The sequence below is a fragment of the Silurus aristotelis genome (assembly GCF_946808225.1).
Source record: "Silurus aristotelis genome assembly, chromosome: 5".
NCBI classification, from domain to species: domain Eukaryota; kingdom Metazoa; phylum Chordata; class Actinopteri; order Siluriformes; family Siluridae; genus Silurus; species Silurus aristotelis.
In genome coordinates this window covers 28585659-28593988 of record NC_139578.1, presented here as the reverse complement: position 1 = coordinate 28593988, position 8330 = coordinate 28585659, and positions in this window count along the sequence as shown.

The following is an 8330-nucleotide window of genomic DNA, read 5'->3' as shown; positions in this document are numbered from 1 at the left end:
CATCATAGTCCATGGAGACTCCTGTCTGACCTCGTCCGTCAACCTGTCTATCACCACTGCAAACAGAAAAGGGCTCAGGGCCGATCCTTGATGCAGTCCAACATTCACCTTGAACCAGTCTGTCGTTCCTACTGCACACTTGACTGCTGTCACACTGTCCTCATACATGTCCTGCACCACCCTCACATACTTCTCTGACACCCCTGACTTCCTCATACAATACCACAACTCCTTTCTTGGCACCCTGTCTTACCTAAATCTAAATCGTTCTCTAAATCCACAAATACACAATGCAATTCCTTCTGTTCTTCTCTATACTTCTCCATCAACAATCTCAAAGCAAATAAGGCATCTGTGGTGCTCTTTCTCAGCATGAAACCATACTGTTGCTCACAGACGGTCACCTCTTCTCTTAGCTAGGTTTCCACTACTCTTTTCCATAACTTCATGGTTTGACTGATCAACTTAATTCCCCTGTAGTTACTGCAGGTCTACACATGTTCCTTATTCTTAAAGATTGGTACAGCACACTCCTTCTCCATTCCTCAGGCATCCTCTCACCTTCCAGAATCTTGTTAAACAATCTGGTTAAAAACTCCACTGCCATCTCTCCTAAACATCTCCTATGTCATCTGGTCCAACCGACTTTCCACTCTTCATCCTCTTAATCGCTGCTCTCACTTCCTCCTTACTAATCCTATCCACTTCCTGCTTTATCAACTCCACATCATCCAACCTTCTCTCTCTCTCTCTCTCTCTCTCTCTCTCTCTCTCTCTCTCTCTCTCTCTCTCTCTCTCTCTCTCTCTCTCTCTCTCTCTCTCTCATTTTCCTCGTTGATCAGCTGCTCAAAATACTCCCTCCATCTTCTCAACACACTCTCCTCACTAGTCAACACATTTCCATATCCATCCTTTATTGCTCTTACTTGCAAAACATCCTTCCCAGCTCGGTCCCTCTGCCTGGACAAATTCTTTTCTCCTTCCTTAGTGTCCAACTTCTCATACAGCTCCTCATATGCCTTTTCCTTGGCTTTCACCACATCCCTCTTTACCTGCTGCTGCATCTCCTTGTACTCCTGCCTACTTTTCTCATCACTCTGTCGCTCCCAATTCTGTTTTGTTAACCTCTTTCTCCTTATGCTCTCCTGCACTTCCTCATTCCACCACCACGTCTCTTTGTCTTCCTTTCTATTTCCAGATGTCACACCAAGTACTTTTCTAGCTGCCTCCCTCATCACTTCTGCAGTAGTTTCCCAATCATCCAGTACCTCTTCACCTCCACTGAGCCTCTGTCTGACCTCTTCCCCGAACCTCACACTACATTCTTACTCCTTCAGTTTCCACCATCTTATTCTTCTTTCAGTCCTCACTCTCCTCCTCTTCTTCTTTGCCTCCAAAACCATCCTACAGACCACCATCCGATGCTGTCTAGCTACACTGTCCCCTGCCAGCACCTACAGTCTCCAATCTCCTTCAGGTTGCATCTCCTTCATAGAACATAGTCCACCTGTGTGCACCTTCCTCCACTCTTATACGTCACCCTATGATCCTCCTTCTTCTTAAAATATGTATTCACCAGTGCCATTTCCATCCTTTTAGCAAATTCTACCACCATCTGCCCTTCCACATTCCTCTTCTTTAGGCCATACCTACCCATAACCACCTCATCACCTCTGTTCCCTTCACCTACATGTCCATTAAAGTCTGCACCAATCACCAATCATTCATTTTTAGATACACCATCTACCACTTCATCTACTTTACTCCAGAATCTTTCCTTCTCCTCCATCTCACAGCCGACTTGTGGAGCATAGGCACTGATGACATTTATCATCATACCTTCAACTTCCAGCTTCACGTTCATCACCCTATCAAAAAATCTCTTCACCTCCACTACACTCTTACTGTACTCTTCCTTCAGAATCACCCCTACACCATGTCTCTTTCTATCCACACCATGGTAGAACAGTTTAAAGCCACCTCCAATGTTTCTGGCCTTACTCCCTTTCCACTTGGTCTCCTGAACACACAATATATCTACATTTCTCCTCTCCATTATATCAGCTACCTCTCTCCCTTTACCAGTCATAGTGCCAACATTTAAAGTACCAACCCTAACCTCTATTCTCCTACACTTCTCCTTTCCCTGCTGTCTCTGTAGACATCTTCCTCTTCTCCTTTTCCTCCTTCAGCCAACAGTTGCCCAATTTCCACCGGTACCTTGTTGGCCAACGATAACTGTGGCAGTCGTTGGTAACCCGGGCCTTCGACCGATCCAGTATGAAATTATTTTTTGTGATCCGCACGTTTGATTTGGCACATGTGGATGCCCTTCCTAACGCAACCCTCCCCATTTATCCGGGCTTGGGACCGGCACTAAGAGTGAACTGACTTGTGCAACCCTAATAGCTGGGTTATTAAGTATTATGTTTCACATTAATGCGATTCTACATAAAAAATGCAACAGATTCTCCAAAAATGTCACGTTCACTTATTTCAAGTTGCTAAATGAAGAGTGAAAAGATAAAAAATAATTTCATAAACACCCAAATGTAACTTCTTGGTTTATTTATTTATTTTTTTTAGATTTTTATTTTGCTAAAATAATAGTAATTTGACACAATTCCAACATTGCAATGCAGTTGGCGTAGTGAGGCTGTGTGAATTTCAGACTGTTTTCTTGGCGCAAACAAAGGCATAAAGGTAATCACATGGAATGTCATTCCAGTTCTTCCAGGAATCAAAATTCATATGCGCACAGCACTCTCTAGGCATATAATTTGGTTCTTGTGGATTCCATTTGGTGTAAGTCAATTTGGTGCCATCAGACCAAAGCCAGTTCCGTTCCTGGAATAATGGCCAGCGAACAGTTCAACTACGGTTGTAACATATAAGTGGTTATTTATTTAAGGCAATCAACAAAATGGGTTTATTATTGTCTCAAACAAACCTTCTCACAGCAAGAAAGGCCAATCCATGTTGAACTCTCACTGGGGTCATGAGCACGGATAACAGACTTGACATGCTGATATTCAGCCTCGCTGTGTATTGAGACCAAGTTTGCACCAAGATTCAGACAGTGTTGCTAAAAAAAAGTAAAAAGGTTTGGCATTTTATATACACAAGCACACACACACACACACACACACACACACACACACACACACACATATATATATATATATATATATATATATATATATATATATATATATATATATATATATATATATATATATGTATATATATATATATATATATAAATTTTTTTTGTAATGTAAAAATATATTGAATTACTACAGAACCTCGGCAGACGCCCAGTCCATCTTGATTCTGATATATTTGTAGCTGCGGTCTCCAGATGTAACCCAGCCATGACCATGATGTGCATTTGCATGCCAGGCTTGGTGGAAAAAAAAAAAAGGACATTATTTTGTCTAAACAAGACTTCTAAAAAAAAAACCTAATGGCTATTTTTTTAAATAAAGCGTGGCAAAGAATTAATAAACTCTGGGTTTTTTTTTTTATTATAAAATGAATGTAGAGTAGATACTAATCGGAATGTAATAGAACCCAATTTTAGTGGTGAAAACACTTTCGATTTAATACTAACATTCAGATTAATTATAGAAAATATAGAAATAGTTTCACAGTCTGAAGTTATACAAAAGGCCTATTTCTCTCAAATATTGTTCACAAATCTGTCTATATCTGTGTAAGTAAACATTTCTCCTTTGCCGAGATAATCCATCCATCTCACAGTTATGGCAGATCAAGATGATGATAAGACAGCATGATTGTTGCATAGGTGTGCCTTAGGCTGGCCATAATAAAAGGCCAGCCTTTTGTTTAGTATATTTCCTCATTAAAATCATTAACTTGTGTACTAGGTCCCATACCTACTGGTTTCTTTAAATATATACCACATGAAGCAAACAAACCTCTTCTAAAAATAAACACATACTTCCCTTAACATTGGTTATGTACCTAAATAATATAGAATAGCATTTTATTAAACCCTAATAAAAAATTTGAAATTGACCCCTGTCATCTGTGCAACTACAGACCAATATCAAACAGAGAATATTTAGCACCGCAGTCAGGTTCATATCTACATAGAAATCAAATGTATGAAATCATATCAGTCAGAATTTAGGCCTCAATATAACACAGAGAAAACGCTGGTTAAAGTCGATATAAATGTAAATGTAAATGATTACCTCTAGAGGTGGAAAGTAACAAATTACATACACTCGCATTACTGTAATTACTGTAAATCAAATCTGTTACTGAGTGAAACAAAAATAATAAAATAAAATAAAATAATACAAGGGGAAAAAATTGCAACCTGGAAACTACTGCACTGATTGATTGATAGGCATAGAACAAACATGCTAAAGTCACAAGAAAGAAAGATGGAGATGGACAAGAGCATGGGAGTGATGAAGACCCAGCTGAAAGTGATATGCCCTCAAATAGAAAGTTGTTCATTCAGTGCACTCACTGTCTGAATTCTGATTTTGCAATTGCGATTTCTCTCCATTACAATGCCATTATAAGAGGAGTTTTTTCTCATGGAATTTTTAAATTGCACTTTATTTTGAAAAGGTGTTCCTTTAATCAAACACAACTAGTTTGAGATTTCTATCACCTCATCTTTTTTTTTTAACTACACTAGAAACCCCCACCCCACCCCCACTATAACAAGTAACTTGTACTTAAGTAACATTTCATTGAAGTAACAGTACTTTTACTACTAGTAGAATATTTTATACCTCTGTCAGCCTCTGAGCAAAGTTGCTTCTCTTTTCTTTTTTTGCTTGACCTTAATGCAGCTTTTGGATTGAAGATGGATGGAAGAACTTTTACTAGGATCCCATGCAGCTAGAAGTAAGCTTTCTGATTACATTGTATCTCTGAACGGTCTTTTTATTTAATCTTGTGCAGCAGTAAAGGACCTTGATGTGGTTTACTCCAGTGGGTATATTTAACATATATACACATATAACCATCCTGTCACATCAGTGGCTCTGATGTTCTTTAAATTTAGTAACAGAACATAGGGAAATGTTAGTTTATAATGGCTATTGATCCTCATCGTGTTAACTATTTATTTATTTTTTGTCAGCAAGTAATAAAAGAAAACTAAAGATAACCCAATTTGTAAAGTATGTTTACCTTGTTTACATTTATATTTCTTAGACATATAGTTAGCAGTTTTCACTGATCAACAATAATTAGGGGCAGAGCAATTCTTCTATTCATTTAAAATCCAATAAACAAACCATAGTTTCACTAGTGACTTTTAAAGACTCTTACCAAATTCTGTTGTTGCCCAGGCAAGAAGAACAAGAAAAACCGACACTTTAGTATGAAAAACCATAGTTCTGGCTTTGCAGGCACTGCAAGGAAAATGCAAGTAAATGAATGTACAGATTAAATACAGGTTATTAAATGTGTTAAACTACCCACAAGCACTTACATGTAGTCAGGAGTCTCTTCTTGCTCGATGTAAAACACTGAGGTAAGTGGTGATGCTTATATTGTGATGGAGAAAGAAACCTCCCCTTTTCCCAAGAAAAAAAAAAACAAACAAGTTATTCATACTGATTAAATACAATTTTAATTACAATTTTGGTTGATACAATTAAATCACAGCTCTCTATCTATACGTGAGCTGTATTCCATTATATTAGAAAACCAGGTCAGCTGATGCACTGCGTGGAAGAACTTTTAAGTTAAATTTTTATTTTAACCATCAACCACCTTTTAATGTTTACCAACCTTTACTATCTTAGTTAAAAAATTTTTTAATGACTTTTCTTTTACTGACAATGCTGTTAAAACATGCAATAAAATCAATCAGGTTTTTCTTAATTAACATTAAAAACATACCGTATAATGGACTGACTACAAAAAAATCAATATAGTTTACAAAATAATTAAATAAAAAATATTCAAATATACACAAATTTACCTGGTGCAAAGGGAACCTACCCAAAAACCTTGTCCTGGGCATAACAAACAAAATGATTAATTCTACTCTATTTAAATGTATATTAAATTCATATGACTATATTTGTTGACACGTTACAATCACACATATACCTGGTGCAAATTTAATCTTTAATAGAAACATGTACCAAAAAAGGACATGTGGTTCTAATTGAGTTGTACTGATACAGGAGTATTGTTTTCAAAAAGTAAACTAAGTAAACTATTAAATGCTATTCATCAGAGACAGGTTACAGGAAGCATTTACAGTGCTCATGTTCATGCTGTTATTTATGCTGCTATTCAGTATTTTGATTTAAGAGAATGTGCAAACTGTATAAAGTGTGGGGTACATTAGCTTTATTTACTTTATTACTTAGGAAGCTGAAGAAAGACATTTCTTTGACAATAACATTTTGTGTACTGCCTTGCTTACATTGGATGGACATTTATCTGAAAACTCTGTTTCTCTGGAAAAATTTTTGTATGTTCAGTGTTCAATTACCTAAAGTTAATCTTTCACTTCATTAGGAATTCCTGCACACCTGAATACACACTTTTGTATACAATAGTATGTGTATTGTAGAGAATAGACCCAGAACCAACATTATAACTGTTTCTAATATATTATTTTTAAAACAATTACCAGTCAACAATCCACATCTTACATTTTTTTGTTGCAAACAATTTCGGGTAATTTGAGACAGTGCTAATTTTAAGTACATTATGGTATTTAACATTGTACGTATAACAGATAATGTAAGGTTGTGAACCCTTCACACACAAATAAAAGCTTTCATAATAATAATTATAAATATACTTGTTATAATTATATTATTATAAATAATCATTTACCTGATAAAATGTAATGCGTAATTAATGCATGCATCTTAATGCTTAAGCAATGTACAAAATCCATCCGGACTATGTTCAGACACGTGAGTTATTTCCATATCACCTTATGCATGAAGACAAGAATAGGGTTGTGAACTGCTAAAATGAAATTATTCTCGCATTCATTGTGTTACATTTTTGTCAATTATACAATCATTTCTGATGATTCATGTGAATCATGTTTATCTACATTTATCCAATAAGCTTTAAATTATTTGCCTCCCTGTAACTAACTGCATAACAAGCTCTGTGCATAAACTATTTAATTGTATGTAAAACTTTAGAGTGAGTTATTTTCTTTGGGTGTGATAGGAATAAACATTTTACTTTGAAATCAACTGTATTTTTACATTTAAATTTCTTTGCATCAGTACATATTTATTAGGTGCAGTCTGTGTGAATTAGTGATATTTTGTGACTATGAAACATTTAAACAATAGAAAACACCTCCAAGATTCTATGTCTTGTTCCTTATTGATCTTAAATTAATTTATTTGGGATTAATATCACCAAAGGGCCTTTATAAGTGCTCATTTCAGGTTTTTTTTTTATTTTTATTTTTTTTATTTTTATTTTTTTTACAATTTTCAATAACACTACATTTCAAAAGACTAAAAATTCTAAAAACACAACTGACAAAATTACTTTAAAACAAACAAATAAAAAAATTCTAAATGGTTATCTGGGGCCTGCTAGCAGCTCTGGTGTTCTCATATGCCTGACATATTCTGCACCCTGGTATACTCGGTACCCATGTTAACCATCATGCTATACTATAACAAATACTTAAATTCTTCTAAGATTTTAAATTAATGTACATTTTCTAATAGTGTTTTCTTCTTTTTTTTCCATGAATGTTGTATTTTAAGTATTCACTATTGTTGCTACACATATTAGTTTGTGTTGAATCTTACTGGGTTTTCTTTTGCTGAATGAATTCGATGTATTCTATTTATTAAATATTATAGTATATTTATTGTTCTGTGTTAGTTGTTTGGTAAACAAAAAAAGAAAAGCTAAATAAGTTGTACATTTGAGTACAAAATTGAAGACAACTTAAAACTTGAAAACTTACCATTTTGGTGTGTTTGATGGGAAATGTTATGTAAAAGTTAAAAAGATTTAAAGCATTCAGGTTCAGGTTCAAAAGGCCATGTAGTTGTAGTTCTACAACATAATAAAAGTATAATAAAAATATATAAAATTGACAAAATCACAGGACTCTTTGACAGTAAAGCAATATTTATGCGTATACTCTGCATTAACTCTCCTTAAACATATTCCACATTAATCAGTTTAATTATGTTGACTTTATTCAACATCTCATTCTTCCCTTGTCTGGCCATTCCTCTTAACTGTTAGCTGGTGTAAAAAAATAAATAAAAACCATCATATAATCTTTAGATTATAAACATATTGAATAAAATTTTTTTTTAATGTAA